Source organism: Pithys albifrons, chromosome 1 (assembly GCF_047495875.1).
Source record: "Pithys albifrons albifrons isolate INPA30051 chromosome 1, PitAlb_v1, whole genome shotgun sequence".
NCBI lineage: Eukaryota > Metazoa > Chordata > Aves > Passeriformes > Thamnophilidae > Pithys > Pithys albifrons.
Window position 1 is genome coordinate 95,793,329 of NC_092458.1, and position 21,077 is coordinate 95,814,405.

Genomic DNA, 21,077 nt, shown 5'->3' on the forward strand with positions numbered 1-21,077 from the left:
CCTCAATATTTTGATGTGATTTTCCATGCATCTGAGGATAATAGGAGTGGTAGGGGGGAAGGGAACAAAGATGCCGTCTTTCAACTATGCTGCACTGAAAACTGCTCCAACTCCTGCCCATTAAATTGAGGCACAGGGTGGGAGATTACTTTCCCAAGCCTAACACGGGGGAGTTGTTCTATCTAATTTTAGACTAATTAAAATGAAGCATCTCATCAAAGGTAAATATTTAGGTGTCTATAGTCAATAAAGATAAAATGAAGATCAATTGCTCCAGAGGGCAATTAATGCTACTACCTTAGATAACTATCCTAGAGTGACATAAAAATGATGAATCCTCTCAAAGTACCTCACTTTTTTCACTTCCTGAAGAGCGAACCTAAGTAACTAGCTTAGACCAGGTACTCACTTTAGGATAGATAAAATAAATTATATGAATCCCACTACTGGGTTTAATGAAAATAGGAGTTGGAAAGCAACTCTTTATTAGTAGAATCTTACAGAAGAGCTAAATTAGAAATGAGAATTATTGTAGAGGGCAGTTTTCCTGTTTTTCAATCTGTGCCTGCTTTGCTCCAGGACATCACCTGCTGCCATAAAGAATTCAATTAGTTGACCTTGCAAAACACCTTACTCCATGTCTCTCTTCTCTGAAGGTTAGTATCTCCATAATTTCAGTTTGATTTTTTAAATCAGAATATGATTACAATTTTGGTAATATTTTTTTCTGTAAGTACCTTCAGCTTTGGAACATTACTTGGCAGTTCACACTCCTCTTGCAACTGAACTGAAAGAAAAAAAAAGCCACTGACTTGTATGTATTGCAGGTTTAAACTCAGCTCCATAGATTTTTGTCAAAGGTGAAGTATTAAACCTTTTTCAAGTTTGCATGACTTTTATAACTCATACATTGCAAATGAAAAATAAATCTTCTGATATTAAGGAAGTAGATTGTTTGCCAAGCCCATTTTGACAAAGGCATTAAATTGTTTATAGTTTTCAGCTCATCTGAGCTTTATGTAATGATTCAAAATTTTACACATATGGGCAAAGTCTCACTCACCTTCTGTCCTTGAGTGTAGGTCTGCTCTTCAACCTGTGAGATGTAAATCAGTGGTATCTGGGTTTGACTTCATCTTTTTAGGAGGACTGTGATACTTCCTTGCTTGAAAGCACTTTTAGGAAACTAATTTGTATGTTCCAAGGCTTATGGGACTTGGATTTACTATTTTATGAGAGTATTGTGTAGAGCTCTTTGTGCTAAGTTTCAGAATTTTTACTTTGAGTCATTCATGCCTTTCTGTTTCTGTCATTTTTACATTCTTTGTAGTGGTTTTAGCATCCACCACATTGGACATTCCCTAGCATCAGTCTGAAGTTAAAAAATGCCTCTAAGATATTCACATTTTTCTTTATTTCTTTATTGTTATTATTGTTTTAAGTTACAAGTTAATCCCAAGGTTCTAGTAATCAGTTTCTCTGGGTGTTTTCTCCCAGTCGTAATCACCATCTGGTCTCTTATCATGAGCTCAATTACCATGATTGCTAACTGCAATTGCAAGATTAGCTTTTTAACCTTAAATCAGTCACAAACTCTTCTGGATTTTCACCTTCTGTTTGTTTAAAACTTCTCTCTGAACTATTTCATTTTTATGAATAGTAACATCATTCTCAAATTAGCCTTGTTTGCTTAAGTGAAAACTTTTTTTAAATTTTTTTTTGTAAACCAACTATCACCACGATTTTTCTTCTACCTTTGTCTTTTTCACTGATGTACTCTGCTTGCATGCAGACAAGGAGTAGTGAATTAATAAATTCCTATAACTCACAAAGACAATTAATTGATTTTTACCAAGTGTGGGCCAAGACTTGTCTCTGTGTTGCCCTGATTGGCCTTACAACACATGGGGAAAGCTAAGAGCCATATTGGAGCAGTTTCTCCCACAATATTAAAGCCTTTTCTCTGCCATTTGAATGTGACTTTTCACAGTGCAAGAAGAGGCAACTCCCAGCTGGTCAGCTTCAACGTTTCATGCATGATAAGTATATTACTTTTTCTTCCTTAGGTTGTGGGGAAGTGTCTTGCTGCCTGAAGGTTTTGTAAAATGGGCAGAAGCCCTCAAAACACCAAAAATACAAAACCAAAACTAAACATCTGGCCTCAGTGATCATTTACACTATATACATATGCTCTCTTTTACCATGTGGAGAGACCTGCCTTTATCTGTCCTCTCCTGTTTTAATTGGCCTTGGTCTCTTAACCTCCCTTATTTGCCATCCAGCAACTAATCAGTGCAATTAGCCTCTGCCTTACTACACTAATTGCTAATACTCGCCTGTTGGAGGAGACCAAGGTGATGAGGAATTTATCAGATGGCAACGGTATTAAAAAAGATGGGTTGATGAGGATGCAGATATCCAAGACCCCAGCACCCTGAACCAAGAGGCCCTGCAGCAACTTGTCAAGAACTTTAATGGTTTTAGAAGTTATATTGATGTTTCCCCCGTTTGAAATTATACATGTTAATATGGCTACCCTATGTATTTTTCCTTAGTCATCCTGCCCAAGTTTTTTCTTCCCACAATCCCCTAGGGCATTTTCCCACCACTCTTTCCATGATTGGCCCCAGTTTGGTGCAGTGCACCATTTTCCATATAAGGTTGTGTTTTGACTCTGGTTCCCCATTGGTCCCTTCCATGTCCCTTCCCTCAATTTGCATACAGGACAATGGGGTGCCTTGCTCCTCCCTCTCTCCTCCCATTACCCCTCCCATGTTCTAGAAAGTTTCGGTGACCTCTATATAAGGCCGGGCATTCTAATAAAACTTGCTTCTCTTTGTGGACTCCTAACCTGCGTGGCTGTCTTCCTTCGAGGGATTAGCACCAGTTGGGAGCGGGAGGAGCTGCCCTGGGCTTCAAGGGGCTTGATCTAAAAGAGCTAATATCACTTAAGCTGATTATCGTCTGCCCCTTGGAGCTGAAGACCCAATTCACCACATCGGTGGATATTTACATCTGCTGATACTCACCAGCTGATTTCCTCAAAAATATCTGAGGAACCTGCACAGGGAAAAAGTAGAATAAAAATCAAAAACTACACTGACAATGGTCCATGAAAAATGGGATTACTGAAAGAGAGGATATTTGTTACTACCTGATTATCCATGCATATGAGTAACATGTAATTCCTTTCTGCAAACAATGGAATAATCTAGCACAGGGCAAGCAGATTACTGAAAGCTTTACCTGTGTTGGGATGGGCTCAAAATTCTACTGAAAGATTTATCATTACTTTATCAACTTTAAGTGATACAATAGCACAGAGGTTTATCCCTCCAAAGTTTTACTTAAAATGACATGTGTTTCATTAGCATATCTCCTTTCTGTGAGTTAAAAATGTGAGATGAATGGTGAAACATCACATACATCTGGGAAATAAAGTGTAAGAAAATATTAATTCAATTTAATGCTCCATGAAGCTGAACTCTTACACTTGGAGGACCTTAAGGCATGCAAGCTGCAAGCAGGGGCAAGATTTACCATTTCACTGATGAAGAAACAATTGTTTTAATTTTCCTTGAAAGTAATAATTACAGTTAAGATAGTTAGCCAAACCCTTTCAAGACCAATTAGAATGAGTCAAGGTGAAAAAATCCTACAGGGATGAATTCAGCTGGAGCAAAACTACCCACCAAAAATACCAAACCATAACAAAACCCAAACCCATACAAAGTGTCTCAGGAAAGCATAATTGTCAAGCATTTACTTGCTTAATTCATTTGCATCCTGTTCCAAAAATTCTTCAGCAGTATTTATACTTGAAACATTTGTATTACTTTTTACTTCTTTCCTCTACATCTGTTTTGCTCATGGAGTGATAGCATTTTCCATATTAAACTTGAAGTAAAATATCTTAGCATCTGCTGGGAGAAAAGTTACCTCAAGGAACACCAATTCTTTCAGGAATAAACATAAGTTTTCTATAGCTGATTTATTATCTTTGTTGCTTGTAAAATTTTAATATAGACAGAACAAATTCTGCAATAATTTAGAACAAACATGAACCAGGTTGCCAAGTTTCCACATCCCAATCCTTCCTCCAGCTTTGACATGTAGTTATCTTCTGTTTCTCTTCTTTCCTCCTTCTCTACTACCTCTCAAAGGCCGTAAGGTAGTGTTGTCTCATGGAGCAGCACTCAGGGTCTAGACCTCCTGGAGAAGGGTCAAGCAGTAGTGCCACCTGGTTTGAAGGCCTGGTGCAAAGCACTGAGTATGGTGATTCAGTGCTTAGTATGTTCAATGGAAGTAGTAAGGCAAGATGATGCTCAGTTGGCTCTGTTGCTATTTTGTGATATTAGGGCAAATTTCCTGTCTTGTATTTGTAATCAGATCTGAATGGAAAGTCAATACCTAAACTCTTTGTACGGTGAAATGAATGGGAAATCAACACTACAGGGTCTACTGTGAACCATCCATTCATTATGTGCAGTGTCAGGGGTTGTATTTATGTATTTAGTTTGCCAAAGTCTTCCAGAAGGAGAACAGAATCATAAAGTCTCCAAAAGGATATACTGGAACACAAAGACATAGAGTGGTTGCATGTTTTGGCATCTTATGCACAGGTTGTTAGTGGTACAGGTGTTCGTTGGGACTGGAAATAGATGAGGCAGAAGACCAACCAGCTCAGAGTGTGACTAGAAAACCATGACAACACTGCAATCACACCTCACTCTGTGCTGCTAACACGACCTGTAGAAGGAATTCCAGCAGATATATATTGCTAAGGCACTGGGGGGCACAAATAAGCCTTAGCAGCCATAAAGAGCGTCACCTGGGTCCTCCTCCTTCACCCACACCTTGTATTTAAACACAACTCTGGGCTCTTGCTCCCTGTTTGAGCTTTGTTGGAGGAGTGTTGCACTTTAGTTCTGTCTGTGCTGGTGGAGTTTATTGATCTGGACATCAGCTCTTGGACTGAGTTTCTGGCTTGACCTTGTTGAACATCATGGGCCGACTTGGCAGTTACTGGTCCTGAGCTGAATGATGACCTGTGGACTGGGTTCCTGCTTGGTATCAGACCTACCTCATTGCTAAGAGATTGCCTTATGATCTAGACTCTTGTTTGGATTTAGATGCTGATGGGTCTTCTTTTCTTGTATACCCTTGGAGCTGGGCCTTGACCAGTAAGGACTCTCCTGGCTGTGGGATACCCTTGGTGGCCCAGATTATTTTTCCTATACCCCAACATGTGTGGGGATTCCTGCAAGGCATCCAAGTAGCATGAAGAGTACCTTACTGAAGGTGAGCCTTTGGTGTGATGCTAGAGGGGCCCTGCAGCCAGGGAGCCAGTGAGAGGCTGAGGAAGAGTATGCTGTTCTTCCTCACAGGTTACCTCATCTACTGAGAACATCTGGGATCTCCTATGGCTTTGTCGTGTATTTGCCTTCAGCAAAACATCTGGCTGATGACCTTATGAACCAACGCCTACATCTGTTTGAGGTACTGAAGTAAAGATCTGGAGGTAAATGCCTGCTGTTTTAGGAGCAAATAATGGCTGTTTGCCAAGTGTCATGAAGTGATGCTATGAAAGTACCACCACCAGTTATGTGGGACTGGTTGCCCCTGTTCTCTGACATATATGTGACTGCATTTGAACTGTAATGCTTCAGATCCAGCTTGTGAGGGAAGCCTTGCCAAGGTTAAGATAACTCTCCATCTGATTGTGAGTTAATTGATACACAGGAGAGCAACTTCTGGCCAATTGGAGGCACAAGATGTATATCAAAATAGGATGAGAGGCTTCTAAAACAGGAGGTAGAGAAAGTGCACTCCATTCAAAGTCCATTAACAGGAGCTTCAGCCAACCTCAAGCAGTCATTTCTAATGCAATTAAAGGAAGGTAGAAGTGCTGAGCTTAATGGTTTCACTGATAGGTCTGTATTTTTGAAGTAGTATGCTGCATTTATTTAAATGCTCCCATGCATATTTGCAAACATAACTTCTATTGGCAATTCTAAAATGTATTTGAAAGATAATTTGGGTGTCTGTGTGCCCTAGTATTACTCAGTGAGGGTTTCTACAGCTGCCAGGTGCTAAAAGCCTTTGGAATAAGACTTAACAGGAACTAAAAGGGTACTAAAGGCAGACACTCGGATACTAATCAAACTTTCTACATGTCTGAATAACAGAACTACTATTACGGTTTGTGCATACCCACATACAACTAACTGCAAATACTTTCTGGGCTTGACTTGGAAACTATGTCTTTATATGGATGGTTTGTGTCATCTCAGCTGAGCTGTGGACCTGTCAGAGATGATTGAACTTGTGCTGCAGGTATTGCTCCATCTCCTTTAACCTGATGAGGTTTCTGTTCCTGTGCATCAGGAAAGGGAGCAGTAAATGAAGCTTTCTGTCTGGGAGGTAACAACTCTGTCTAACCCTGAGCTGTGGTAGCTGGGGCAGGAGTGCCATAGGGAAAGTAAAAGTGAAAAGTGAACACAATTGTATGCCACATCACATTCTCAACTTCCAGAACAAAGAGATACAGGATTAGCCTAACAATTAAGGAGGAGGGAGAGGAAAACTATACCTGACTGCTAGTTATTCCTATGTATGGTTCTAGCTCTGTATGTAATTTGAAATGAAAAACTTACTGAAGAAATAATTAACTTTTTTTCCTTATAAAATGGTCAGTAGCAGAGTTCAATTTTCTTGAATGTACTATTTGTTTGAGACTTTCATACAGCTCAGTATCCTCTCTCTTTTTTTTCCCTTTTCTTTAATCTATGAAGTGGAGCTGAGCAGTTTCCTTGACATTCAGCTTTTGAGCTGCATTTTTCCTTATCAGGAGAAAGCTTTTATATCACTTGCAGGCTAGTAGACGATAAACAAGTACAGGGATTTATTTTTTAATAAATACTTTTCTGTTGCTTATGTTGCTTGAAAAGTTCATGATCTCACTGTCTTAGGAGACACTCTCACCTGTGTCCCTACATGGAGAAGTTTCATTAAGGTGGAAAGAGGATAAATTCTAATGAGCTACAAAACGATTGCTCTCAATTCATTATTATTTTTAATATTGGGCCTGTAGTATCTACTAAAGTTACTAATCTTATTTCTTTCATTTGACTTTAAAAAGTCTCTCTTGAAGGTAGAGAGTAGAGGTAGATGTTTGTGAGAAGTTTTGTTCTTATCTTTCACAGATGTGTCCATGAGTTAACTGTGACTGCACAGTGGCTGCCTAGTTCCTCTCTGATGGCAAAGAAATGAAACATTCTAGAAAGTGTATGTATAGGATGGATGGATTTTGATGGCTGCTGCAGGAGAGAAGTATTTGATATTGCTGTGGAAATGTGTTGCTGTGTTTTATACTTTAGTGTGGTGTGTTTTTGTCAGGTAAAAACAGTTTGTATGACTGGTAAGAGTTAGGAAAACTGGAGAGATGAAAGTGAAAATTCTGAGAAAAAAGGAAGAACTTCATGGGTGGTGACACCTGTTAAATAATATTTTCTACTTGTCCCTCATCAGAATAGCATGATGATCAGCGTTTCTATGCACAATTTTTCTAGGTTGTAGCATGCTTCATGTGTGCTATGTTAGCAATATATCCTTCCACTTTTACTCCTAATCTTAAATATCTAAAGGAGAACTTATTTTGGTTTGGATTGTTGTTTTCAGTTTCAGCGAATGACTAAATAAAAGCTGTTACCGCTTTTCACCAGTCTTATCTCTGAACATTATTATGGCCAGAGCACTACTATAAAACTTTTCTCTCATTGCAGCTTCACATGGAGGAGGTCCTATCCCAGAGCCCGTATTAAGTATACAACCAATGCGCAAAGCAATGTCTGAACTACCCAAACCTGTTACAGAAACTGAAATCATGAGTGCTCATAATGCTTAATCAAATCTGTCTTAGGGAAACTGTGATGGAAAACTAATGGCTATTGCAACTCAGCCTTTTTTCAAGGCTGAAAATGTTATTACGAAATGCTTCTTCCTCCTATCCTGTGATGGTTGAGGACATGTATTGGGTGGGAGTGAGTGGGAAACTATGAGGTTCCCAGATCTACTGACACAGAAGACCCTTGTTTATTATGCTGGCATGTGTCCTAATGTCTCTGCCTTGACTCTCTTGTCTGCTTGAATTCCCCTTGACGGCATTTCTACCATGGTCTCTAACAGCTTGTTTGAGGGCAAAAATTTACTATGGTAGGTTTGGAGATGTACAAATAGTTTTAAGTTTTTTGTTACTGACAAATGACATAAGTGAAGAAAAAAAATCTATGTGCATCATCCTTTCCTCAAGGAGTGTAATTCGATCCTTGCCTGGTTAACTTAAATACTTGTGTGCCAAGGCTGTAGTAAGTAATGTGGAGCAGGAAGGTTTGTTCTGTGTGTCAGACAGTGGCGTTTAACATAAAACCTCCTATTTTGGTATGAACATTGGAGGCAGCAATGTTCAAATTTACTTTCAGATGACATTTATGAGCTAAACTCAATCATTTATATTTGTGGAAAGCTGACATTGAAGGAACTTGTCTTTAAACTAGACTGGATACTAGGGAAACTTTTAACATTAGAATACCTCTATTTTTAGGACAGATTTAGATGGGAAACCTGGCAAGCTGCCCCAGCAGTACAAATCACTAGAACTTTTTGGTCCTTTTTTGCATATCTTATCAATTTAACATCACATCCACAAGATATTGACTGTAATAGAAGCCCTGGTTATTTATAAATGTGTAGCTAAATTGAAAGGGAAAAGTTTATTTTTTATTGAAGAAGAAAAGCTCAGAAAGCTAGTCTGATTTATGTGTAATTATACATGCAGCCAGATCTTGGTATGAACTAGGGAAAAATCTTTTGTTTGAACTTCCCAGGGCTTCCATTCAAACTTTTAATTAACTTTTTTTCTGTAATTCTCAATATGTTTCTATTGTAATTCTCAATATGTTTTGATAGCAATCAGGGAACAAAAGGTAAGGCTTATTATGGCTAATTTAACACCTGTAAATTCCTGCAGATGAGCAAGTAAGGAATGCATAGGCTTTTGGGAGGGAGGGGGGAAAAGATAAGCCTTGGGTTAAAAAAAGCAGTTGTTCTAATACTATTTTGATTAGTTCATCAGTTAGAAGTTTTATTTTTCACCTGTGCAATTATAAACAGATCAGTTAGAATAATTTTATGCAAGTAAAATACAAAACTTTTCAAGGTTTATTAAATCAGTTTTTAAAAAGTGAAAATGATTTGTGCCACAATGTCAGGCCAGGATTATTTCTGCACCTTTTCTGTGTTCTTGACCTCACAGTGTATTTGGGGGATGGGAGGATTCTATAAAGTCATTGAGGGTTTTTTTTATCTTTTTTTTTTTTTAATCTCTGAAATATTTGTGGCCTGAAAAGAATCACATAGGGGAGACTAGTTCAGTAAGGAACCGCAACTAGTTCCTGGATAATCTTAATTTATGCAGACTGTCAGTGTCTTATTGAATACTCACTGTCCTGTTCTGCTCAATATAGTGCATAATGTCAAGTTAGTTGACCTAAATTGAATTATGTAGAAACCTGTGCAGAAGCCAGCCTTTGTACTATGCAGTTTGAATTTTTTTCTTCTAATGGATTGTGCCTTGAACCTGATTTAAGAATGCTTTGAACAAAACTAAGATAATTTCATTTTAAAGCTACAAAATCTCAAGAGAAGAAGTGCTTGGAATCTAAATATTGGTATGTGCAGGATGATTTTACCATGAGCAATAGACTATAGAAGGTTTGAAGGGACTCTTGGCCTAGAAATGGTTAAGTAGCGCAAAAACCCCAAAAGGTTAAATGACAGAGATTTCTGCACTGCTAGAATTTCTCTAGGTAGGTGTAGGGTGAAGAAGAGATGAAAGAATAAAATGAAGCAGTTGGGAAGAGAGTTCAGCCTTTCTTTTTCTTTTTTTTTTTTCTCTTTTGTCAGATATGTCAGAACTGAGATACATAAGGTGGTTTCCATGCCTGAGGTCCCATGTAATTGGTATATAATATTGTATATGCTTACACATTTCATACTCTTTTGTTAATTTTTTTAAATTGTAATTTTAGTTTTAAAAATGAACTGTTTCTTGTGAAAGATAGTGGGTTACTAATTCATTCTCAGATGGAAAAGACAGTTGCTGATGTTGTGCTGAGGTGGTACCTACTGGAGGTACTGGTGGTAAATTGCAATGGGATCATATTTTTGTAGTCTTGATTTTGGGAAAAGAGAAACACAGATCCAGCACAGCAACAACTGAGGTGCTAAAAAAGAGAGAGAGCATTCTTGAGTGGCCTGAGTGTTTCTGCTGTGCAGCTGCCTCCTAAATGTAATTCTTCTCTCAGGTCTGAAGTTGGGAATGTAGCCGTGCTGCCTCGAGAAGAAACCCTCCAGTCTCACTGACTCCTTAACTGCACAGTAGTGTTCTAATACCCTTATTGTAGTGTGGTTTTAAATGGCATTTCAGTGTGAGTAGTTACACTTGGATGATACATATGTAATACTGGTACTCTCTGAAGACTGTAATTTACTGCCTTTTCTGCTTTCTTTTCTGTCTTGTCATTATTCGTGCGTGTACTTTGAATAGGTAAATCAATTGACTTCTGAAAATAGGGTATATTGCCTTAAATCATGTTTAAAGTATCCTCTTGGTATTCCTCTTAAAAGTAACTTTCATCTAATGCTACTGTAAGTTCCTGGCTTTCACTTTGTGCCTTCAGCTGATTTGCTTTGAGTCTCCTGAGCATGCCATGGGTAGATAAGCTCTTGCTGTATGTTAGACTGGAGTTTTGCTGCAGGCATCTTTATGGGGATAGATATATGGGCAGAACCACATCCCCCTGCATCAGGAGAATCAGCTGTGAGCCCTCTCCAGCTGGCAGGTGTACCATCATGGCACTGACACAGTGCTCAGGTTGGCAGGTCTGCCACCCTGATCCTAGGGCTGCAGAAATGGTTTGTACAGATATTGGACTAAAGCTTGCATACCAGTCATGGTGAGGACAGGAGTTCAGCTCCTCTCATTCTCCTTTGGGGCACTGATAATGCTGAGGAAAAACAAACTCAATTTTGAGCAGTGTTTTCAAAATAGACATTCTTTCATATTTAAACATTAAAATCTCATGTGGGTGAAAGTATTCTACAAAAGTAGAGTGCCAAAAAGCACCTGAGGTTTTTTTTTAAAAAGCTTCTCTTAAGTCTTTGTGCATACTGAATGACATTTTTAAAAGTCAAGCACAAAATGGCATTAATCAAAATGTTTTTTGTTAACAAAACCAAAATTTTATTCCTTGTTGCTTCCATCACTCCTACAGCTAATTTTTCAAAAAACCAGTCAAGTTGTTTTCAGAATTCCTTCTCTGAACAAGAACTTGGTGTTACTGAAGGCAGTGAGAGGTGGAAAATTTTCTATTGACACAGGCATTATTCTTCAAAATTATTCTGACACTTTTACTGCTTGTTAAATGTGGGAATGGCAGGAGAAAGTGGAGAGCTCAGGGTGTGCACTTGTGGATGTATGCATGCACAAGGCAATATGACTAAAGTTAGCTTTTTATTAGTCTACAGAAACTTCAGCTCTTATTTTGAACAAAGATTTAGGAAAGTTCATAATTCTTCTGAATTGCTCATCTAAATCATTCACCTAAACTTTTTTAATTAACAAGAAGAGGGCTCTGCAGTGTCTAAATCAGAGGACTGAGTCTTGTTTCTGCCAATTATTTGCATATGATTTGAGGATGCTGTGTATTTTAATTTTTATCTTGCTGTAATACCACCTTGATTCCCTGGAAGCATGCTCACTGATCTTGGTAAGGGAGAAATACTTGATGTCAGGTAAGAGCAAGAACAGTTGGTACCAGACTGCTCTGCCAGAACACAAAAATAATTCTGATTGAGATGAGATAAGCCCCTGTTAATATATTTTTCCACATTACAAGGAAAAAAATAGGCAAAAAAATTCTGTGCAAATTATGTATACTGTAGAATTTGCTGTTTCTGTGCTTCAACTTCTGCTTGTGACTTTTTTCAAAGCCAAATTGAAGTATTTTACAAAAGCCATACCTTCCCTGTCCTGTTCTGCACATTCTATGTGTTTAAAGTAAACATCCTCTGTGGCTCATCATCCTGTAGGTTTAACAGTCCTAGAACTGATTGTCATAGTTAAGAAAAAACCCCTGTCTTTTCTCTGCCCTGTGAGCTGAGGCAGCTGCTGCTCTTTGAAGGTAGTGAAGGGACCTTTGTGGGGAGCGTCATGGAGCTGATATTGCTCTGGGGCTGTTGGTGCCAAATAAAGTGATTACTACCCTGCCAGAGACTGCTATTCAGTTAGACTTGTCAATGGAGCTGTGCCTGCCTCATTTTAGTTGAAATGCAAAAGTTTGGCTTAATTATGTGTTAAAAAATAAAATAAGAAGTTGCTAATCCAGCTTCTGAGCGGTTGAGGTGGCAGCATGGGGAGAAAGGCTTTCCCTCTTAACACTCAGCTCAACAGTTTTTTACAGCCAAAATTGTTGCTACCCCCACCAGACCCTCTTGGGGAAGACCTGCCATAAATGCTTGTCTATCCCTGTCCTATTTGGCCGAGGTGGGAGGTGATCTGGCCATGGCTGCCACCACAGCATGTGTGGGGCAACCCCCTGGCCCTAACCCTAACCCTGATGCCTGTGGGGGACAGCTGGGACCCCTTGGGGCTTGGGGGGAATAGTTCTGTGAACTTGGATTGGGTGGGGTATGGATCCCTGGCTACTGGATCTCCCACCCCAGTGGTTGGGGAATAATGTAAGTTAAGTCCTTTTCCTCACAGTGGGCGTGAAGCTGTTCGTGTGCCTCACTGAGGGTTATATGTTATGAGACCCTGATTGCTGCAAGCAAGTATAATTAACTGTATTTTTTCATTGTTTTAGTTATGTGAGGTTTTGATAGGTAGAATGCAGTGCATGCTGCTTCTAATTCTTTGGTTTGATCTCGCTAGTGACTTAGGTCACTGTTGTAAATATTCTTGCTTGAACCACAGGAGCTCCCCATTTGCAGCCCTGTTATTCTGGATAGTCATAACCACATTTTCAGTACTAAGGCATATGCCACTTTCTGGTTTTGCATCCACAGTATATAGCCTTAGTGCAAATTACTCAGCAGTCCCAGTGTGCTCATACTCATTCATTAGTGCCATAAAAACCTTGAGATTTATTTAGTAAGTCTTGATATGCAGGATATTTTACTTTCATTTAAAATGGTATTGTGTCAAGGCCTTTCTGAAATTAAATCTGTCTACAACTTAGTAGCTATGGGCTTAAGACCTGTGTTTAAAATAACTTTGTCAAGGCATATTTGAGTTTTTATTGCTATATTAAACCACTTTTTATTGTGTTGTAAAATGCAAAGGCAGTATTTATGCTTCCAAATATTTTAAAGATGTAGCCAAGCTTTTAGAGTAGACAAGATATTGGCATTACTGACTTCACTGAGGTCTTGCTTCATAAGAATGCTGCTGTTTCATCCTCTCATTATTGTGTGGATATGTTTGCTGCAGTATACATAACATCTTGGTTAGTGGGTAAAGAGCCTGTGAGGAAGGCAGCCCTTAATGGAAGGCTTGCCACGTGTTACTGCAATGGAGAGGCACTGCTGGCCTACTTGCTGGGTTGGGGGAAATCCGGAGAGCAGGAGTTTGTTAACAGGGCTGCCACTGTGCCAGTGTTGCCTGACCTGCAATACTCTTGAGCAAGTCACCTAACTACTCTGAGTTACTGTGCAATTTTTTTGTGAAACTAGGTAATGAAAGAACTACCCTTTAAAAAATGTTTGGATACCTATAGCTGGGAAGATTCTGGCAACATATGCTATTACTATATATATTTCTTTTCTGTGTGCTTCAAATATGGTTTACATGAAAGAGGATAGTTTTGACTATTGTTTTTACAATTGGTCATTGAGCATTGAGAATAATCCTGGGCTTGTTCCTTAGCTGTGCATAGAAATCCTTTGCATGCTAAGAGTAATGTGACTGTTTCACTTGAGTACCTATAAATTGCTTTGGTCGAAGTACAACTTCATATTTTAAAAATATTTATTCCACATTGCCCTATTAATGTACCTTAGCACTGTTCTTCAGGGACTTGTTCAAGCACTGATGGGTAGTAGTCAAATTACTGTGCTAGTGCAATCTCTTGCATCAGCCAAGGCTGCTGACAAGCATAATATTTCTACAACAGGAACCTGACCTTTCAAATCTGGCCTTGGATCACTTAGCTGTTTTACATTCATCCCAAAATTGCTGTGGCACCTCAGTGGGGATGAGCCTGATGTTCAGGCTTCATTGTGATGCTTGCTTGGAGACTGGATGCAAAGTGCATCGTGTCTATAACTAAACATTGGACTCTGAGCTTCTCTTTGGGTTTGCCTCATGTTTTGCTGCGCATTTTTCTTTGAACTTGGTGAATAGGAGTATAACAAAAGTTGTAAGTGTACTGATGCTTTTAGAAGGCTTGTCATCTAGATTAATTGTTGGATCCAAGATTCATCAGGAGGCTTTAGCTTTTTGGTTTTGCTTTTGTTGGAAAGCCAAGTTGGTTTTTGAAACATAAAATAATCATCCCTCTGAACTGAGATTATAAAAGCATTTCTGTTGGATCTGAAACAGTGATTTTTTCCCCCCCTCTTTGTATTCTGCTAAGTTTTTTGTTAATATCTCAAATTGTTGAAGAAAACAGAAATTTTTACATAAAAGCAAATCCAAAGTATTTTAATTCTGACAAATTTCCATTATGCCCATATAAAAGACATTCCTTTGAAATGTTCTGGTTTTTAACAAAATTATGTTTTCCTGATAGAACTCTTTCCTCAGTTTTTGGACTATTCTAGGGATAGCCTTGTGGGAATCCTGTTTCAAGAGTGACTGATTTGAACACGGGTTACCCTGAACAACTATGTTTCACCTCAGTAGCTCTCCGTGTGTTCAGAGAGTCTACTGAAGTCTGTCATAAGGGGGAATATTTCCTAAATAAGAAAAAAAGAAAAATATTCCTTGTCTCTTGAGCTCCAAACACAGAAATGAAGAGCTCTTCTAAACTAGGATCCTGAAGGAAAGCCAATTTCAAAGGCTTCCTTTGGAGATTACTGACAGCAGATTGAAGACATCACATCTGTAGGTAAACCTTTAGGAAGTTCAGACCATATGTTTGACAACTGCTTTTTGTGTAAATGAGCAAAGTAAGTATCTGACTAAAAATGGCGGAAAAATTAAAAAAAATCAAATGGACACAGTTTTTTGAAGAGTATACTAATATCTGCTACATTGTTATGTTGGAAACAGCCACATGCAGCATCCTCTGGGCTGTCCAATCATCTGTACAGCTAATGTAGTCTTTGATCAAAACCTCTGTAATTCATGTGAGGGCAGGAGGGTTTCATAGGTCAGTGGTGTAACTGTACTGAAGATCTGGGGTACATACGGCTCAGGGAACTTCCATGAATGTTTCCAGTTTTGTAACTATTACATGAGTTTAATAATACCAGGGTCCTCTCTATAACACTGTCATCTTCTCTGGTTTTAGTGGCCCTTGAAGACAGCAGCTCTGATGCAGGTGGTACTTGAGAACTGAGAGGCAATTATTTGACAAAGGCCTAAAGTCCAGGTCTCAGTGTCTAGAGCTCTTTCAGTGTGGCCGCACAACTTGTGCCAGTGTTGTGAACACTTACTGCTTGAAAGGAACTGTTCTGCCAGGCTCACAGAAAAATAATTGCATCAGGTTTGAGATTAAAATGTGTAGTTTTTTGAGTTCCCAATAAGTGCCCATGCTCGGGGAAAGAGCAGAGATGTGCTTTGTGAGCTATATGCCAGTCAAAACAGCTGGAATTTTCAACAGCTAATAAGAGCAACTATCTATTCAGGCAGAAGGTATAAGTAAATAGCAATTCATAGAGATGATTTCATAGATAATTTTTGAATAACAAAGTTTATCTGGAAATCATGAGCTGTTCCTGCTCCATTTTGGCAGGAGGTGGGTAGGAATTCAATGACTTACATTATTTATGACTTATTCATACAGCTCAGCCTGCACTTCTAATATATATGATCTGCATCTTTTATAGATGAAGGGATTCCTTCTGCAGAGCTGTGTATTGAAGAACATTCAAAGCTGCTAAATTTAATTTAGAAAACAGGTGTATATCCGTGACCTCCTTTGTCTCTTCAGTCTCCTTTAAAGTGTGCTTGTTTCCTTTTTATATTTCATTGATTTAACTTTTTCATGTAATCAGACAAAATCCTCTGGAATAATAAATTTTGAAGAAAATCAGGTCTTGTAAAACTACTGATTACAGTTCTCCAATACTGTACTGGCAGCAGTGAGCTCTGCTGAATCCTTTGATTTTTGTTTGAGGAATAAACTCATAACAACTATTGCTGCACATCCTAGTGTGCAGCACTGAAAATGCAGTGAAAGAGATGGGCTGTCACAAAAGTGAAGAAGTGGTTGCTGTGGTATTGGCAAAAACCTTTTCCATCCTGCAGTTTCTTAAACATTCTGGTAATCAGGTGTAAGTTTACATACTGGACTGGGAAATGGTTGGCTATAAAAGTTGATGGGATGGGGGGAAGATATTTTTGTGTATGCATACAATCCTGTTTTTAAATTATTCTTACTTGTCCATTCAGCCAATGTTTTGTTTTGGGTTTGTCAGATATGTATTTTCTGTCTACTGCTGCTAATCATAACATGGTTTTGCAGTTCATCCAATTGCCTGCTTTGCTTTTGTGCACCTCAGTCTTTAAGCATGTTGTCGTGTGAGTTCGTGGTTTATTTTTCTTTCAAAAGGCTGTTCAGCTGCTTAACTTTGGCTTAGAAGCCCAAATGGGCCTAGAATACTAAAATCAGAAACTTCGAGTCTTTATTCATATAGGATCAGTGTATTTTTGGGTGGCATCTCTACCTAGCAGTGAAGGTTCCCAGATTTCTCCTCTTGCCTTTTGTTCCCTATCCCAGTATTTGGCATGCTTAGTGGTGCTGACAGGAACCTATCAGCAGCTTTCCTGCTCTTGCTTTTACACTGCTATCACAATCACAGAATTGTTAGGACTGGAAGGGACCTCTGGAGATCATCCAGTCCAATGCTCCTGACAAGGCAGGGTCAGATAGAGCAGGTAACACAGGAACTCCTCCAGGTGGGTTTGGAATGTCTCCAGAGAGGGAGACTCTACAAATTCCCGGTGCAGCCTCTTCCAGTGCTCTGCCACCATTAATGTAAATAAATTCTTTTTCATGTTGAGGTGAAACTTCTTGTGTTTAGCTTTATGGCCATTGTTCCACATCCTATTGATAGGCAGGTGAAAAGAGTCTGGCACCATCCTCTTGGCACCCACCTTTGAGATATTTATATGCATTAATGAGATCCCCTCTCAGTCTTCTCTTCTCCAGACTAAACAGACCCAGCTTCTGCAGTCTCTCCTCATAAGAGAAATGCTCCAGACTCCTGATCCTCTCCAGTAGCTCCTTGTCTTTCTTGTAGTGAGGAGCCTAGAACCAGATGCAGCACTCCAGATGCAGTGTCCCAAGTATGCATGTCCACACCTCTGCAGGTTAGTCCTGACTCTGGTTGGAAAATTCATAGATTAGTAGGCATATTTATCAGTCTGAGTTAAAAGCAGACATACACCCCAATAGATATCTTTCCTTTGGATATGTGTTTATGATGCTTAATACTTAATGTGTTTTCTTTCATGCAGACATATGCTTTTATATTTTGTGAAATCTTGCCATTTTCTCTTTAAAACTTCTTCTGAGTATCATTATTGAGAATGATGACAAGCTTTTGTAGCCACATTTGCCTTTACTTAAATAATTTTTATAATTTATTATTTAAATAATTGCATGGTGGTTTAGTCCCCTAAATAAGTGGATTGAGTGTGTGCTACTGATGATCAGTTTTAATAAGAGGGGATTTGGGTAATTGTGGGCATAGAATATTGTGGCTGGGATCTACTGTAATTTCAGGAGGAGGATACTTTATGGGTGTTGAGACCTGGATATTCCATGTGCCTAGTACTGCAAGTGCGGATTGTAATGGGAACACTCAATTGGCATCCCCTCATCTGCTCCCCGGTTCTCTGCCAAGTAATTGAAGAGAACCAGCTTATGTGCTTATCCAAGAAAAAAGGAAGAGCTGACAAAAACTCCATCATTTCAATGTTAAACCAGGTATCCATCTCTGGTAAGATGGGCTGCTTAAGTAGCCTGCTAACTGCTACCATTGTAATAAGGAATCAAACAGTAAGTTGACATGAAGAGCTGGTTCTTGGTAGAGCCTACAGGGGCCACACACCCAGTATTGTTTTAGTTCAGCAATGGCGGCTTGGAAACAATCACAGCTTTTAATTAGGGTAGTTAGCTAGACTTTTGAAATCTTAAATATTAATACATTTACTGCTACGTGGGAGGATATCAGAATTGGAAAAAGTTTTACGGAAAAAGAAGTCTCAATAAGAGTTGTGGATGTGAGGACTTAGGAAAATGTAGGAAAAATAGAAGAGGATCAGAATGGCGGAAGAAAGTTGAAGATAGAGTTTTTACCAGGGACATGGATAGTAGGGTGCAGAGAGGCACAGGTTTATCAGTTACATCATTAAAAAAACCTGGTTTTGTTTGTTTGTTTGTTTGTTTGTTTTAACCTTCTCAGTGTTGACCCTGGTGCATTTGAGGGAGACCGACTATGGGTGTGCCTTAGGTCACGATTCCCACTTTATGCATCACCCTTAACAAGAGGTCCTGGTTTATATTTACCACACAGGGAAAATGGTCAGTGAGAAAGAAAACAGAGCCTGTAATGAACCACCAAAACAAATTTATCCAGGAACAGATGAGCATCTTCTGTTGTTGACATGGTCAGTTTTAAGTGCCGAGAGGTGATAGACAAATGTGCATTTAATGTGATATGAGCCACATCCAACTCACTTCATTTTATTTCTGTGGAGAAAACAAGTTTACTTGGAATTCTGTTTTTACACTGAAATATTAAAACAAGTTGCTTCTTCCCACATTTGTTTATGTTATGGCCTTTCAGAAATTTTGCTCTGAACACCTGTCAGCTTATGGTCAACTCATTCCCTTAAGTCTATTTCTAAGCTTAAAACAGTGATGAAAATCCAAATGTTTTGATGCTTGCTTGTGAAATAGCATGTTTTCCTTGGTTTTAAGCAGCTTTTTTCAGAACAAAAAACTATCCCTTCTACATGTGATGATGCAAAATGAATATTTTTCTGCTTAAATCTCTTATCAGCATGTGCATACGTGGACTGAATAAAGGCAGGAATTTGCACGTCAAGCTACTGCTGTGCAGCTGTTGACTTTTTCATGATGCACATGATAATTTTAAAAGCACAAGTTCTTCTGCAAGCACATCAAAGTTCTCTGCCAGGAAATGGTTGCTCTTCTCGGTCTGCAATTAAATCAAGCCCACTGGCACCTCTACCTTGATTCATTTTTTATAAAAATTATTCACATCCATTATGCTCATACAAATTACTTCCTCCAAGATGCTTGGTTTTCCACTTTAAATCACACATTTGATTGAATTGTAACTAAAATGGAGCAGATTAACGTGACTGTGATCAGTCAGTCACTTGATTCCCTGAGAGGAATCGCTTGCAATTTTCACTTCAGTGATCTTGTGGTCAATTTCTTTTTTCTTTTTTTTTTTTTTAAGTTTCCTTATTTTTCTGGACCCTTTGCTTCCTGTGTGTCGCTGTGAATGTCAGAACATGTCTTTTCTTTTGCTACATTTTTTAACTCAAATGTTGCTGTTTTAACGCTAGCCCCTAAAACTTACCAGTTCTATTTGTTAAAAATAATGTGCTTGTGAATGCCTTTAGGTGACAGTCATTGAGTTGTGCTTTTTCTGGATTTTGGTTTTTGCTCTTATAAATTTAAGAAAGTGGGTGTGTTGATTGTTCTTGTTTTCTGATGGTCTTTTAAGCAAAACATGAGTCTCTAAAAGCAAAAGCAACCAAAGGAACAGTGAGATGTAGCCCAGTAGGGACAAGTTCAACTTCAAATTTTTTTACCATATATTTTTAGGAAGAAGGTGTTTCCAGTGTGGTTTTAGATGGAAATTGTGCAGTTGACCTCAATTCTTCAAAATAGTCTAATAATTATCTCAAATATATCAGTTTGACTCCTTGTAATATCTACATATTAGCTCCCAGTATTCATTCATTCTTGTGTTCTTTGAGATGGGGATGAGACACGGGGAAGGTAAATTACTTAAGCAAGATCATACAGGAAACTGGTGGTGTATTCACTGCAGCAAAGCTTTATCCTCTTACTGTGTTATCTTCCAATTTTTCTAAATTTGACTCCATTTTTGTGTAATCCAGTGTCACTGGAGGTAGTTACTTCTGCCCCAAATTCTGTCCCTGTGGGAGCAAACTCTGAAATGAGTCTACTGATATGGGAACAAGCTTTGACTAAATTTGAGTACTGAGGATACCAAAATCCACATTACTGCATGTACTCTAGTGTGTTAGATTGGCTGAAGGTAGCACTTCTGCTGGTGTCTCCCAATCATCCCTGTGGATGAATCTAATTGTTAAAACTGTACCAGGGTCTTGCAAGATGAAACTAAACAAAGATGTTGGTGGTGCAACTAGAGCACTTCAAAAGCTAAATGACTCCACAGGACCATGCTAGATATTGCATAAAGTAAAGGTCCTGGAGTGGCTACGGAATGGACACTGCTTTCCAACTGCTTGGCCTTCAGATCTTCCTCTGCTCAGCTGCTCTACTTGCTAATGCAAATGTAAATCAAACTGTCAGAGGCCTGCTCTAAAGGTGTTCATATTCTGATTTACTAATATTTCTGTAAGGGTTTTTTTTCAGTGGGACTGGTTTGCATGTATATGTTTCTAATCTTTGTGAGCACTAAGATGAACACCTGATTTGATTGGTTTGCATAAGAGCAAGTTTTGTTTGTCATTGTAGCTGGAATATGTTGATGGTCACTTTTTGGTGTCTTTTAGTTGGATGCATTTAGCGAGAAGTCCTTACTACATGCTCTTCATGATG